Below are 14,976 nucleotides of genomic sequence, written 5' to 3'. Positions count from 1 at the left end.
TCACCTTAGGCATATCAATTGTTTAAATAGCACACCAATATTATTCCAAATGATTACAGTAACCCACATTAGAGCTGCTCATTGTCCTTCGTTGCCAGGACAGATCTGAGGGGCCTGATTCAACATGAAACAAATATTTTGGCTGCTGGCAAGCAGTGCTCAGATCCATACAGAGTCATTTTGGGCTTTATCTTTTTCCCTATAATCAATGCTTCTTCTGTTCTTAATTTAGACGCAGAACTTGACACAGGAAGGGAGCCTGATGTGGTTGAGAAGCAGCCTTGGTCTGAAGCAGGAGACAGGCACTTGTTTATAATGTTTTAATACCGAGGAGCTGTATTCCTCCAGGGCAACATTTCACTGCTCACCCTCCTTCCTCACTGCCACCTTTCAGGAAATCTCTGCTCCTAGTAACGTGACAAACATTTGGTTGTCACCACGGGGGTGTGCTGCACTAATCACCGAATGACAAATTATGCCATTAATAAGTAAGAGTTAGCACTCCCATACAGGAGCTACATCGTCTCCACAAAGCTCTCCAGGGCCATTTCCTGCAAGGTGAGAAATCTCATGTGCTTTCCAGGAAGCTCAGCACAAATGTTCTTTGTTTGTTCTCTGTTCACCTGTTTGAAAGACATCTTATTTTACTGGTTTTTAAAAAAATACCAGGTGTTGTGAGAAGACCATAAGGTTGTTTTACAGAGCACACCTTTTCAAAGTCTCCTGTCATATCACAGCCCTCTGATGTAGGCAAGGTTGTAAACATTTCTCATGGCAATTAAAAATGATGTCTTACTTGCCTGGTTGACCACTTCCCTCTTACCTGAATTACCCACTTCATTAGGTGGAATTACTGCTGATCTGCTCAGGCATGACACCCACTGGGGGCTCAGCACGAAATGCTGATGTCTGGGTGAAGTGTGACCTAAACCTATTACATCTTAAGGCGTAGCTGTCTTGTTGTTTGTCCACCTTTAATTAAAAATTGACTTTTCCAGTGATTTTACATTAGTAACAGATGAGGATGAAATTGCTTCTTGTACCTAGAAGACCTAACACTGCAGTAGTTAGAGAAATGGGTTTGAATTAATCCTGTGCACGTGCCTGACAACAGCCCTCCATATCATGATAGTGAACAAGGTGACAGCATCAGCCACAGGGAGGCAAGAAGTGATGGTTAAATTAAATGAAGAAAAGCCTAAGCATTTAGATTTCTAGACAGGTGCTGGTATATTTGATACCCAAAGGAATACACATAAAAAACTAACAACAGCATGCTACCCCACTTTTAATCACAAGCCTCACAACACTTTGTGTCCTTCTTTGAGGTCTATTACCAGCAAATCTCACCTTTTTTTTTTTTTTTCTTTTTTATTAGGTTTTTAAACCTCATTGTAAAGGAAAGAGTAAAAATTCAAATTAACCGCTTGTTATGAGATAGCTTTTGGGGAAAAAGCAAAAAAGCCACAACATATGTATTGACTTTTAAGCTAGTTCTGCAATGTGGGAAAGCCTGAGGTTGGCAGTACCATACTGATATTGAGGCAGTCTGTTTGGCTTCCTTTATTACTCTTTTGGGAGAGGCAAGCAGACCAGGGCTTGATCTTACACTGACCTATTGAATAGACATTCTCATACTTTGTGCCCAGAAGCAACACTTCCCTTGCACAGGAAGAATTTTTGGTGGCCCAAAATTCCTAAATTTCCTAAATTGGAAAAAACTGTTCTAATTTATACTACTGCCTCCCTCATCTGCCTTTAGTGGAACACAATACAATTGCACAAATTTATTGCAGGAATATCACATTACACATGCACATTACCTACATTGCACAACCCGGCTATGAAAACCTCATGTCAGCACAATATCTGCTTTTTCAAAGGATTATGCAGCGGGAGAATAAAGAAAGAGTCCAATACCCAAGCTTCCAAAGGATCAGCTGTCTCTACCCTACTAGAAATAGGCCAAATGCTGCAGATAAAAAAAAAAAAGAAAAATAGAAAACATGCAGGTGAGACATCATTGCTTTGAGTGGGCAGCTTGTTTGGATATGCTCTTCAAAACCATCCAGCAGCAGTAAAAAAAGAACATACCAAAATAAATCTATCTATGGTATTATAATCCCAAATAAGCAAAGAATCTGGTTCAAAAATCCATGAGATCAGTTTTAAATAATTGTGAGGAATTACCTTATTTCTGAGTTCCTATGTTGCCCATATGCATGTTTTACATTTTTGTCTGCATTGATACGCTCTAGAAAATTATAATTTTTAAAAATGCCTAGAAGAGTTTGCAGGGTTTTTTTCTTAATTATTATTTCAGTTTTAAGAAAGGCTAGAGGCACAAATATTAAGACACATGGTATAACTACACTATGGATAACAGTGGTCAGATTTGCTTTGCTATCTGTGCATGTGTCGCTATCTCTCTAATTAAAGAGATCTGAATTCCAAGAGGCCTGTACTTCTGGAATCCAGCCACTGGCAGAATGGCAAACACCAGGCACTGCTTTGGCTCTGCTCCAGCTGTGCCTGCTCAGGACTAACTCACAGAGCCCCAATGTCACGGCTCTGAAAGCCCTGCAGAGAGGCAGCAGTGGCAGTGTCACCACAGGCAGCAGCTCACAAAGGCGAGCCCCTCTGGGAGCATCGATAATGCAAGGAAGGCAGAGCACAAGGCTTGGCACAGCCCCGTGGGTGCATTAGCTGAGGCACCCAGGACCAGCAAGTTAAATACCACCGCAGGAGTCGGCAGCCTGTGAGGATTCCTCGTACCCTTTCCCGTCACCCTCAAGGGCTTCATGAATAAAGATAAGCTCCGCAAACACTCTCCATCCGGTTTTTTCCCCCCCAACATCATTGTACATGCACTCTTAATAAACTTCCTTATCTCTTTTGATAGCAGTGACCTGAAAGATTAAACAAACCGAAGCCTGAATAATTTAATCGTATCCAAACAAATAGCTGAGAAAGATGATAAGGGAATGCTTAGCTGACAGTGGTGGATGAACTAAAACTTATCTTTAGCTGACAATGTGGTCAGTGTGTGATGTCAGCACCACTTAAATTGCATCAGGTAAACAACAAACAAGTTACCTTGACATTTCTCACTGTCATTTGGTGATTTCAAGTTGAATGTCTGCAGCAATGAGAGACAAAAAAAAAAGAGGAAAACATTTAATCTTGTTATGGTTTTGTACTAAAGTCCTAAGCTTTTTCCATTGTGGTTTTGGGGCTTGTGAATAATTTCTATTTGACCCTCATGCTACAGCAAGATAACATCCCATTGTACTTCAGAAAAGAAAATTAAGAGATGCTATGCTTTTCTGCAGAGTTACCACCCTGAGGCATATTTCTTTGATAGTCTTATTTACTTAGCTCAGATTTCACAAATCCTGCTAAAATTAATGCAGCCTAAAAGTGTTTGGTGTCACTGAGCACTAATCACTGAGCAGCTGAGGCTCGCTTCAAACAGCAAAGTTCTGTCTCTGAGCCAAAAGAATGTCGTCACCTTGGCTGGCATTGTTGTGCCAGCAAAGCCTTCTTATTGGGGAAAGCAGCTGCATGAAGAAAAAGGAGATTCCACTTTTTGTTTAAAACTGCTGCATTCTTAACTCTACCATCTGACATACCCCGGCTAAGGTTCAAGTTAAACTGGAGGTAGAGATACTTACAAAACCAATCTGCCATGCACACTTTTATCGGCTTGAGACTTGTCATTAAAATGGGGTAACACTTTTTATATGAAGAAATTCCAGTTAAAATCGTGGAGAATTTGTCTGTAAAGAATTTTTGAGACTTGATTCTCCCCTTGTTCAGCGACTCAGGATATCCTGATCTTTACTTGTTCTCTGTATTATTGGTATTTTATTAAAAATACCAAAGACTTTTAGCTCTCTGCAAGCTAAAGGAGGGTTTTAAAAACAGGTCAGTTACTTAGAAGTGTCACTTTGGCAGCTTTCGAAAAAATGTGTCCTAGAAAGGAAGAAGTGAATTATTAGAAAATAGATGAGACTTCTAAGAAAAGCAAGCAATAAATTCTCAACAGCAGCAGAGAATTCAAAGCAAGCAGAAAAGCAAAAATAAACCCTCTAGGAAAAGGGACACAGTTTATAAATTCTAGGAGGAACACTGGACCTTCCAGAAAGCACTGGAGAACTGCTGGAATGCAAAGGGAAAATTCCTTGAAAGCACAGTAGGGAATTCCCTCAAAGCAGAGAGGAATTCCCAGGTATTAGACTGAATTGATCTAAAAGAGGAGGCTTCCTAGAACACAAGTGGAAGTTATTAACAAAGCAAGTGACAGAAAGCAGCCAGGGGAGATTCCTGAAAAGATATGGGGGGAATCTGGAAAGCAAACAGGGAATTCCCAGAAAGAAAATCAAGACTTCCTCAAAAATCACCATCCTTGGAAAAGCAATGACAAACCACTAGAAAGCAAATAAAGCATTTCTACAAAGCAAATTAGGAACTCCTCCTAGGAAGCTCAGAGAGCTTCCTTGTACCTAGGCAGTCCTAGAAAGCAATGAGGAACTGCTGGAAAGCAGAGCAGCAGGTTGGGAACATTCCTAGGAAATGGATAGGGAAAGGAGACATGGGGGTCTCCCAGAGACCAGGGGGGAAGCACAATAAATCTGGAAAGTTCCTGGGGTGTGATGCCTTAGAGATTAAACTGGTGTCATCTTAGAAAATGTGGGCAATTATTCCAGATGCATCCCAGGAGTCCTAGACAGCATAAAATATCCCTGGAAAGCGTCAAGGAGCAATGCTAAAAAGCAAAAGAAGAGAATTTTTAGAAAACAAAACAAATTTCCTACAAGCTGCAGAAAATTCCTAGAAATCAAAAATCAGGGGGAGAAGCCTAGAAAGCCAAACTAGAGTCCTAGAAAGCATTAAAGGGCAAGCCCTGAAAACCCCCAGTGCAGTTCCTACAAAGCAATAGGGGAGGATTTGTTGAATGGAGGAGGTTGTGCTCCTAAAAAGATGAAAATAAAGGAAAGCTGCCTGTAATGCATGATGAAAGGAAACATGAAAAGAAAGTATGATAGGGAAACCATTCTTGATTTTGAACAAGAAGCAACATTCCAGACTCAGGACAGGACTTTTTCCACACTGTATGTGCCTCTCAGCTGCAGGCATGCAACAGAGGCACTTCTGAAGAAAGCATTTCAAAAAAGAATCAACAGAAAAACGTCTCCAGCTAAACCCCTAAATCTTTGAACCGTAAAAATCACCGAGCCTTGGAGAAGTCAAGAGTTGGACAGAGAGTTCAGAGCTTGAATCCAGCTCTAAAGATAAAAAGGAAGTAAAGCATAGCAGACTTTGAGAAGCTCACCACAGGACATTTTACCTGCACCAACAATATCCTCTTGAACAATTGTGTGGGTTTATCTCCAGACAATGGCAGTGCACGTGTAAACTCCAGGGAAATTGAAAAAGAACAGATTTTTATAGGAAAGTCAGAATTTATACACAGAGGGTTGCTGTGTTATCTTACAAGCCTTATCTGTGTACCTGTGGGGGATTACTCAGCAGCTCTCCATGTTAACATGTGGGGTGATTTCTTCTTAAATTCTTGTTCCTATATTAATCTGTATATTTTATGTAAACTACTACTCCAAACTGAAACAGAGAAAAGCAGCTACTGCCACTTTTATCTTTAAATGGAAAAGAATAAGGGAATAAAGATAAGAGATAAATATGTGATAAGAGATAAGAGAAAAATATGTGATTCCTCACTGTCTGGGTAAAAGTTATTAATCAGATTTTTGGTTCCCTGTGCCAAAAGCTAAACCTTGCTGGAAATATGGCAATATCTCTAGCTGCTAAAGTATCACAAGGCTTTGGTGCTGGTCTAGTAGGCTGATCCAACCCCCCATGGACAGCAATGACAGATTTGCCACAAAACTTCCAGGAGAGCAGGATTAAGTGGCTATTTTCTGTTTCATTACCTGCCTTTGCTTCTATTTACATAATGGCTGGCTTCTTTCAAAAGGAAATAACCTCTTGTGAGCCAGGATTTGACTCTGCCATCTTCCCCCTCCCACACTTCTCTTTTATTTCAGGAATTACTGGACGGCTTTATGTTCGAGGGAGACTCTATATAAATGCCATATATAAATGTCACATAGAGATCAACTAATTATTCCTGACCATACCCTATCAATCTTTCAGACTGACAGACTGACAAGGCAAAACCACACATTTTTGAGCTCACCTGAATGTTCCTGCCTCAGCTGGCACATAGGGAATGGGTCACAGCCTTTGCTAGCAAGAGAACATCAGGAATGGAAACCTTCAAAATTGCCTCATTTTCATTCCCATCTTAGGTCTGAAGCCCTGGAAAGCAAAATGCCTTGCAAACAAGGGTAGTTTCAGATGGGATTTAGCAAATAGATGAGGTATCACAGCATAGAATCCTTTCAACCAGAGCAGTCTGGGAAATGCAGGTAACATATCTTAAAGCATGGCTGGTGCCTGTGAATATGAAATAACTGAGGCTACCTCAGGCAGAACAGGAATCCCAAACAAGCTGCATTCTGTACTGAGTGAAGAGAGGGAATGCTGCTCCACAGAATTCTGATCAGCATTTTAAAAACAGCACTGGCTGCAAACAGGTAACTGGGCAGTTGCATCCTTTACAGCACCAAACCTCTAAAATCCCAAATAGAGGTGAAAATGGAAAACCACACTGTAGCTCATCCTGAACATATAACAAGAGGAGGCAAAAAGTGGATTAGGCAACACTGACCATTAAGGTTTGTCTCGAATATCTGCTCCCAGTCCTGCCATCCTTGGTTACAGCTCAGTAAGTGATGGCATCTCATCCAAATTCCCCCTCGCTCAGGCAAGCTGGCAGTGTGCAGAGAGCCCAACCCCTGCCAGAACCCCCCTGCCTGGGAGCTGTTTGTCCAGGAACATCCCTGTACCCCATCCCATACAGTCCCTTTGATACTTACCCTGGTGGAGGGGCTGTGTGCTAGGGGTGTGAAATAAAGCTGCTATTAAAATACTCTCATGGTACACGGTGGAGGTGTCCTTGCTGGGGGACCCTCCTACGATGACATTTCCAAGGAATGAGAATACAGCACCCACATAATCCCAATCCCACATGAGATTGTCAGAATACACACAGTCCCAAGGCACACAGGGACCAGCCCAACCCTAACTGAAGGGATGCCCAGGAGCTCACATAAAGGACATGAGATGCTGCCCTCAATCCCTATTTCAAACTCCAGCTGGGCTCCTATTCCAGCTCACATCCTCTGTTCCTGCTTCCGTCCTCTTTCTGTCTCTTGAAAATAGATTTTAGAGGTTTCATTCAGATACAATGCAAAAAACATTAATCCAAAAACAACTGTGCAGAAACAGAGAACCAAGCTCCACGTTCAGGCATTAAGACACTTACATGAACTACTGCAAAATACACTTTTCTGACTCAAATAGTACTTGATTAAAAAGAGACAGAACTGTAAGGTTTAGAATTTTGGAAGGATTTTTTATTGGGTTCTGGGGTGGGGTTTGGGGTTTTTTGTGCTGCTGCTGCTGCTGCTGCTTCTGGTCAATCCCCACTGTTGCTGCCACCCCCTGAGGCGACTCAAATGCCATGAGATAAAGGCTCCTAACTAAAATACACAGCTGAACACATAAATCAAGAAATCATGTTAACTTGTTGAAAAGCCATCTGCAAAGTCATAAAATCATAGAATGGTTTGGGTTGGGAGGGACCTTAAAGCTCATCTGGCTCCAACTCCCCTGCCACAAGTCACTACACTTCCATATAAATGCCCAAACTGTGATGGTTTGTCAGTGTGCCATCAGAGTACTTGGCAGGGATTTGGGTGAGGTGGTCAGGGCTGCATCTCAACAGGTCATTTGCCAGAGCAGGAACTACAGCTCCTGCCTTGTAAAGCACTGTCATAGCCAGGAGTGTCAAATCCCACGACCACCCACAGATCTCTACCGCAGCACGTACTTGGGAAGGGACCTGTTGTCAGCACTAATGAGTCAAAGAAGAGATTTAATTAAATTTGCACACACTGAATAAAAAAGTCACATTACTCACCTTGAAGGGAAGAAACTCACTTACCTGCTCTCCTTACAAGCCCAGCTTGATTAATCACTTAAGGGACTGCCTTACACCTCCACTACCTTTCCCCATTTTTCAGCATTCATGCCTCTCCCAGAACTTCCAGGCAAATGTGCCCTTTTGGGAGCAACCTATGCTTGGGGAATCTCCTGACACTGATAGGATGGGTCAGCACCTTCTGGGAAGTTGCCCAAGACCTGCTGCAAGGCAGCCCTGCAGGAAGTGGGATGATGTTTAACACAGCTGCCCAATCCATACCTGTTCCATACCATGCTCATGCTTCTTGAGGCTCAGCAGGACAAACTTGTTCAAGGCACAAAACAGCCCTAAACTCTGCTGTTTAGTCCTGCTCGGTGTGGGTCACATGGAGATAACTAAATGCCCATTTTTAGTTAATCCCTAAAATACAATATTTTTTGCGCACTTCTTTTATATAGCCATTGCAAATAATATCAGAGAAAAATATCGGTAATTTCCAACAAATAATTGACTCACTTTAGCTAATGGCAGTTCCATGGGCATGGTGGAACTAGATGATCTTCCAGGCCCCCTTCCAACCCAAACCATTCTATGTTTCTATGAATAATGAAGCCATTCAATGAAACAGAAAACCAATCTGTTTTTAAAAAATTACAAAGGAAAATGACTAGAAGATTTTATTTTTTGGTGTCTTGAAGACTTCTGTGGATTATCCCAAAAGCCTCCCAATACCTGAATAGAAAATCACTTTGGTCGGCATTTGTCTTTATGACAAATTCATCCCAAATGTTTACTGTGAAAAAATCAGGGTATAGAAGCTTTTCATGGATACTGTGGAGGCTGTGCTCCATGCAAACAACAGTTATAAGGAATCAGATGGGAGAAGGTGTTCAGGAAAGCATAATGCTGAGGAAATTATTTTGTCTGCTTTTTTCTAGCATCACAGTTTCTTTGAAAATATCAGATATATGCAATGTGCGTGTCTGAAAGAGAGAAATAGTAGTTTGAGAGTCAAGAAATTGCACCCAAACTGATGGCCCAATAAGATAAAGTAATTGCTCAAACAGCATAAAACAAGTGGAATACTAATGACTGTCTAATAGCTACAGCCTTCTGGGTAAGCCTGTAAGTGGTTTACTCTGGTTTTTATGCTTATATGACAAAAAAAATACAAATCTTTTAACATGTAAGTAGACAAAGAAAAGCAGGATTTTGTTCCCTTCTTTCACCTACTCTTTTTCAGTAATGCATGACAAATTAAGCTGTTGAGCATAAAAATCCCCTGTTTTCAGGAAGAAATCTCTGTCTATGTCATACAATCAGCTTTTTGCAACAGAAGAGCATCCTCCGTGCATGTGGAGATACAGCAAGGAGATGACATTTCTGGTTTTGCCCTGCTCAGGCAGAAACGAGCCCTAATCTGCTAAAAGAAAATAATTAAATGCATGCTCCACTGATAAGCCTATTGCACTGTCAGGCAGCAGCTGGGGGAGCTAACCTCAGTCTGAAATCACCTTTAGCTCTTTGATAGAGAGGGGAGACAGGCAGGAAGGTCACCACAAGCACTGGGCCTGCAGAAGTGTTAGATATGAAGGGACAGCATTTTTGAGTTGCCAAGGTTTGCAGTAAGCCCAACTGTAAATGCACAGTGCCCCATGGAGTCACTTAAAATTCCTTCCCCTGTAGATATTCCAGGCTCCATTGTTTTCTATCAGCAGTCCTTTTCTCCTGCGCTCCTTTGCCAGTACAGATGAAGGTCAGAGGAGAACAACTCAGCACAAGTTGACCCGAAGTTCAGAGCTCACCTCACTACACAGATGTAATCAAGGCATCAAAGCTCAAGGACAGCACCCACTTTCTTCTCACAATATGTGCCAGACCCCAAAAATCAAACCAGACTGTGAGCTACTACTTTCCAAACACGTTTTATTCCTCATGAAGTCTATTTCAAGCAACACTGTGTGTCACCTGCCAGGGTAAATGCAGATGAGTCTTCCCAGACTTCAAATTCAAATGGATGCATATTTCCCAAGCAGGGAGATAGAAATGTAGTTTTGTGTTTGCGGCATTTCCCAGCCAACATCCCATGGGCTTGAGGTGATGCACAATCACATCAGAGGACCAAAGGTACCCAGGCTGTCAGGCAGCTTGCAAGGTGTAGGTGGCCATATAAATCTGTGCACTTGCCATCTAAATTTCACACAGCAGCAGCCTACCAAGGATGAAAGGCAAGTGAATCCTTCATCTCCCTGGCCCTCACCTCTTCTTCCCCGTTCCTAGCAGCTCTTTGCTCTGCCATTGCCTATAAAACATTTCCACTCCTTATAACTGCTCTGTGAGAGTGAGAATCAGATCTCTGGGCTCTCAGAAGGGAAAAGAGGCACAAGAAGCAGCTGGTTTGGGGAGCAGAGGCCCCCCAGCACGGGAGCTCACAGCAGCAGGCACAGCTGTGGCTCAGCAGGTCCCTGCCACAGTTTGCCTTCTCTCAGCAGCTCACACACACTGAGCTCGACATGGGGCTTCTCACTGAGCTCAGCAAGCTCAGCATAGCCTGCACTCCCCATCTCCCAGCCCAGAAGCCTTCTCCATAAAAAACAGGTCAAGGGAGTGATAAAAATCAGCACAGGAAAAAAACCCAAAAAACAACCAAACAAAAAAACCCCACCACGCATCACTTTTCAAGACTGACCTAAATGAGATGAAGCATTAGGTCGCATCACAGATTTCAAGGATGTTTTTTGCCACCACAGAAGGTCTAATATCTTAGCAAATTATCAGTGAAAGCAGACACAGCACCAGCAGGCCTTTGTTTTTCTTTCCCCATGAGAGTTTTTTATTTACAGACTGCAGCTAAGGTTCCCAGATGACAGAAATGCCCAACTCCACACGCTGTGCAATGCCCTGGAGATCTCACACCTTCACTTTGAATGAACACCTTGCAGCCAGGGGCTCTTACCTGCCTCTGAGGTCTTCAGGGGAGGCATCACACTCAAGCAGATTCTGTGTTTAGAAGCAACATCCCTGGCAGCTGGTATTGTGAATATTACTTAGAAATTCACACCATTTATCTGCTTGTTCCTCTGTGACAGGCAGACCTAAAAGCAACTCAAATATTGATCCAGCTGGAACAGAGGTGTGTCATCTCATTTAACACCCTCACAATCCTCTGGTCGAGGGGCTGGAGTTTAAAAACACTTTGCAGACTTGGACAATCTGATTTTGAAAATTACTTGAATTGTGCTTTAATTATTCTGCATTTAATGACATTAAAATCTCGAAATGGCTTTATTTCTGAGCACATTTCTCCCACTAGTTTCCTCAAATAAATTAGTTTTGAAAATCTGATTCACAACAGTTTCACTTGGCTTTCAGGAGGGGCAGTAAAGCAAAGGATGAGATATACCAAGGGCAATATGCATACATCCTTAAAATAAACACCTTCTGTGCTATAGAAACATCTAATCTATTTCTCTCAAAGCAAAGAAATTGATTTATTACCTGGCTTCTTTCAAGAAGCAAAGATAATCAACAGTATTATAAAAATGACAAGCCGAGTTACTAATCAGAGCTGGTGTTAGAAAAGATACAACTGCAGTTAGAAGCCTAGGTTAAGGTCAAGGAAAACTTATAATTAAATAAATTATAAATTTCACACATGACAACATCTAGCTTCATTTGGGGTTTGATAGTTTCTGCTTTAAATGTAGACAAACTATACTAAATTAATATCATTAAAATACAGAACTCTCAATGTCTATGCTATTAACAAGAACAGATTTATAAATTAAGTCTGAGGTGGAACAAGACTGAAATCCAGGACTTTTCCATCTCCCTATTTCTTTCTACCTAATCTGATTTATGAGATGCTGTGAGGCCTAATACCCAATAGGAGATGAAACAGTAAGATTAAGTAGCATGAAAAACCGGCTTCAGTGTCCCCATAATAGACATCATTAAATAATTAAATATACATAGATATTGGTGTTAAATTATAAAAAAAAGATGCAAAAATAATCAAGTTGTCTTTTATAAAAAGTACCAATTAAAAGCAATTTCCTGGCACTGGGACTTAGGGACACTAGAATAGGAAAACCAGACTCTAACACAAAGCTTGGGGAAAATCACAAAGTCAGCATCTTTGTGGCTTCTCATCCATAGAGAACAACTCCTGGGCCTGGAGCATGCTCAGCTAAGGGTGACATGGCCCAAGGGGCCCTGGGGAGCACTACAAGGTTGGAACAGCGACAATACCCCAAAAAACAGTGCACCCCCTTCCCTGAGCCCTCTTCTTGCCCAACACAGTGAATTCCTCCACTCAGGGGAGAAAGGGAGGAAGCTTGGCTTAGCCAAGCACAGGGGTACACCCATTTCAGCCTAGGGAGTAGAAGGGAGCTGATTTGCTCTGCTAATAAACCAGGCCTATCAAGCTGGTGTTAAACCCTGGGTAACAGCCTCCTGTTGCCTGGAAATCCCTCCAGCAGGACCCATGCACCTGGGAAATGGTTGCCCATTGCTTTCACCGCTCTGTACCCACCCAAAGAGATCCTTGATGGCCCCATTAACATTTTTCAAAATTGTAGAGACTGAAGGGTTTGAGGGGAGCTTTGGTGGGTGTTATCAGGGAAAGCTTAACTCAAAGGAGCTGAAGGGCACCCCTGGGTGTAGGCTGGATTAACTCGAAATATAAAAGAGGAAAGGTATTATTAAAGAAAAAAATGATGATAAGTAGCAGGTTGATCCTGGAATCTGAGTGTATATCCAATAAAGAGGGTCCTTCCATCTGGTGTTTTTGCTGTAAAGACCCTGGATCAAAAGGCTAATGCTGGTATCTCCAGCAGTATTATTTGGGCCACAGAGTTAAAATCAATAGGGCCTTTCAGCCTGCCTGAAGTACTAGACACGGGACAGTGCCTTATTTCTCCTTTATTTCCCAGTCTGGAGTGCTGGTTTTTCACTCAGCTCCAGAGGCACAGTATAAACATCCAGACAGTCACACTACAGGCAGACAACAGGGACCAGTAATGTGATGCTTTAAAGCAAGAATTCAAGGAGCTGTTTGAAAGAAGGTTGTTCCAGCACCCCAGTCTGCCTCAGAGCTGGGGTTTGCACCGAGCTGGAGCCGTGTCAATACCATGGAATTACATCTTTGGCTCCTGCCCCACAGCCCACGGCTGGAGCAGCACTGGCTCCACATCCCCTGCGTGCTCTCCCCCTCATTACCCAGACAGAGGCCTCAGATGTATCCCCCAGCCTCACAGCCCAGTGCAGCAAGTGCCTCATGGCTCCAGCACATGCCATGGTGCGTCATCCCCTCTGCTGAGGCTCAGGAGGCTATGGAACTATTTTAGTGGCTACTTAGTGCATTACTTGACAGGTAAGTCAAGGTAAGGAACAGTTTTGTTTTCTCATGAGCCAAAGAGTTGTCAGGGTGAGATTTGTCCCACTGTTTAGCTGACACTGGCTTAAATTTGGCTCTTTTCCTGTGTTGTGTGTCCCTTAGTCATGCTGAAAACACCACAGAGAAATTCTCAGCAGTGAGCACAAAGTCAGGCTGACCATCCAAAAGGTGTTCCAAACACTCAGGGCTCCTCTGCTGGTGAGAGCTGCCATCACCTCAAGCACAAGAACAACCCCTCGCACTGTTGTGCTCTGAGAGTGCCAGGCACGGTGCTGACGACAAGAAGGCTCGTTAAGAGGCAGCTCTGACAGTTGTTTTTAAGATAATTACATCCTGAAAGAGAACACACCTTTGCAGTGTCATGGCTGGATATTGACACAGCCCTAAGCAGGAACAGCAAGATCTACTGTGATTTGTCTGATCATGGCAATGGAGGGAATAAACAAAGGTATGACTGCTCAATATGGTAGAAATGAGTAGCTACGAATTACGGTAGATAAAAATGTGGTGATTCCATACCTGCCATCACCTGCTGATGCTGGGTTCTTGTAGTGGTTTGGTCCAAAATACTCATTACTGTTTATCTTCTGTGAGATAAGAATTAGGAGAAATGCAAAGCAGCACCAAACTTGAAAGAATATAAAGAAGTTTATTAACAGACCTAAAAGAGGGGAAAAAAATTATACCACACCTTCAGAACTCTTCTCCTCCCCGCACCTTCCTCCCTTCTCCCACTGACAATGTAAAAAGACAACCCTTGAGATGTTCAGTCTGTTTACCACTTCCATAATAACCTTGTTCAGTCCATTTAGAAAGAAGAGTCTCTCTTGCCCATGCTATGAACACATTATCACAACGAGACAGCCGCCCACTTCCAAATAACTTTGTTCAGTCCATTTAGGAAGCGGAGTCTCTCTGCTCGCATGTGAATCCCTTCCCACGACTTGCAGCTTTTCCCGCAACTGCTTTCGAGGGTCCACTCTTGAAGGTTTTTGGGGTACAATTTTAAGGTTAAGCCATTCAGAAACAAAAGTTCTCTTCACCCATCTCTAAGAACAGAGGCCCTCCTCCTTCCCTGGGAGCAAAGGGTCTTCCTCATCTTCATCTTTAGGACTAACTCTGGTCGATCTCTAGGAACTGAGGTTTCTCCTTTTCCATTTGGAGCAAAAATCCTCATCGCTTCCATCTCTCCCTGTCCAAACTTCTCATGAAATTACAGCTGCGTCAGCATCTGCCTATCTCGGCGCAGGTGCTTTTGCTCACAAGTACAAGTTGAACACTCCACCCCCCATATCTTCATGGAATTACAATGAGTACTCTGACATATTATAGCTTCAAAACAGACTTTCAGCTTTAAGCATCTCCTCTTTCTCTTCCCTCTGGTTTTCAGCTCTTCACAGCACTGAAAGGGTTAATCTCACCTCAGCCTTGCAGCTGGAATGTGCAGGAGAAAGTGGAGAGGGAGGGGAGCCGAGCTGCTCCGGCTGGCCCCAGCAGGGCTGGGGGGGGG

The 14,976-nt window shown here is 42.7% G+C and overlaps 1 long non-coding RNA gene across 1 annotated transcript in view; it reads right to left on the bottom strand.

Moving 5' to 3' along the window:
- The window catches only part of LOC108445623, a 61,155-nt gene extending 47,090 nt beyond the window's left edge, over window positions 1-14,065 (bottom strand). Inside the window, exon 1 of the long non-coding RNA XR_001860565.1 lies at window positions 13,986-14,065. This is a non-coding gene — a long non-coding RNA (uncharacterized LOC108445623). The remainder of the gene's footprint in view (window positions 1-13,985) is intronic.
- Window positions 14,066-14,976: the final 911 nt, after the last annotated feature.

This window comes from Corvus brachyrhynchos, unplaced genomic scaffold (genome assembly GCF_000691975.1).
Source record: "Corvus brachyrhynchos isolate BGI_N302 unplaced genomic scaffold, ASM69197v1 scaffold101, whole genome shotgun sequence".
In the NCBI taxonomy this organism is placed as follows: Eukaryota; Metazoa; Chordata; class Aves; order Passeriformes; family Corvidae; genus Corvus; species Corvus brachyrhynchos.
Note: the sequence above shows the minus strand (reverse complement) of the source record. Positions and strands in the feature narration are given on the sequence as shown.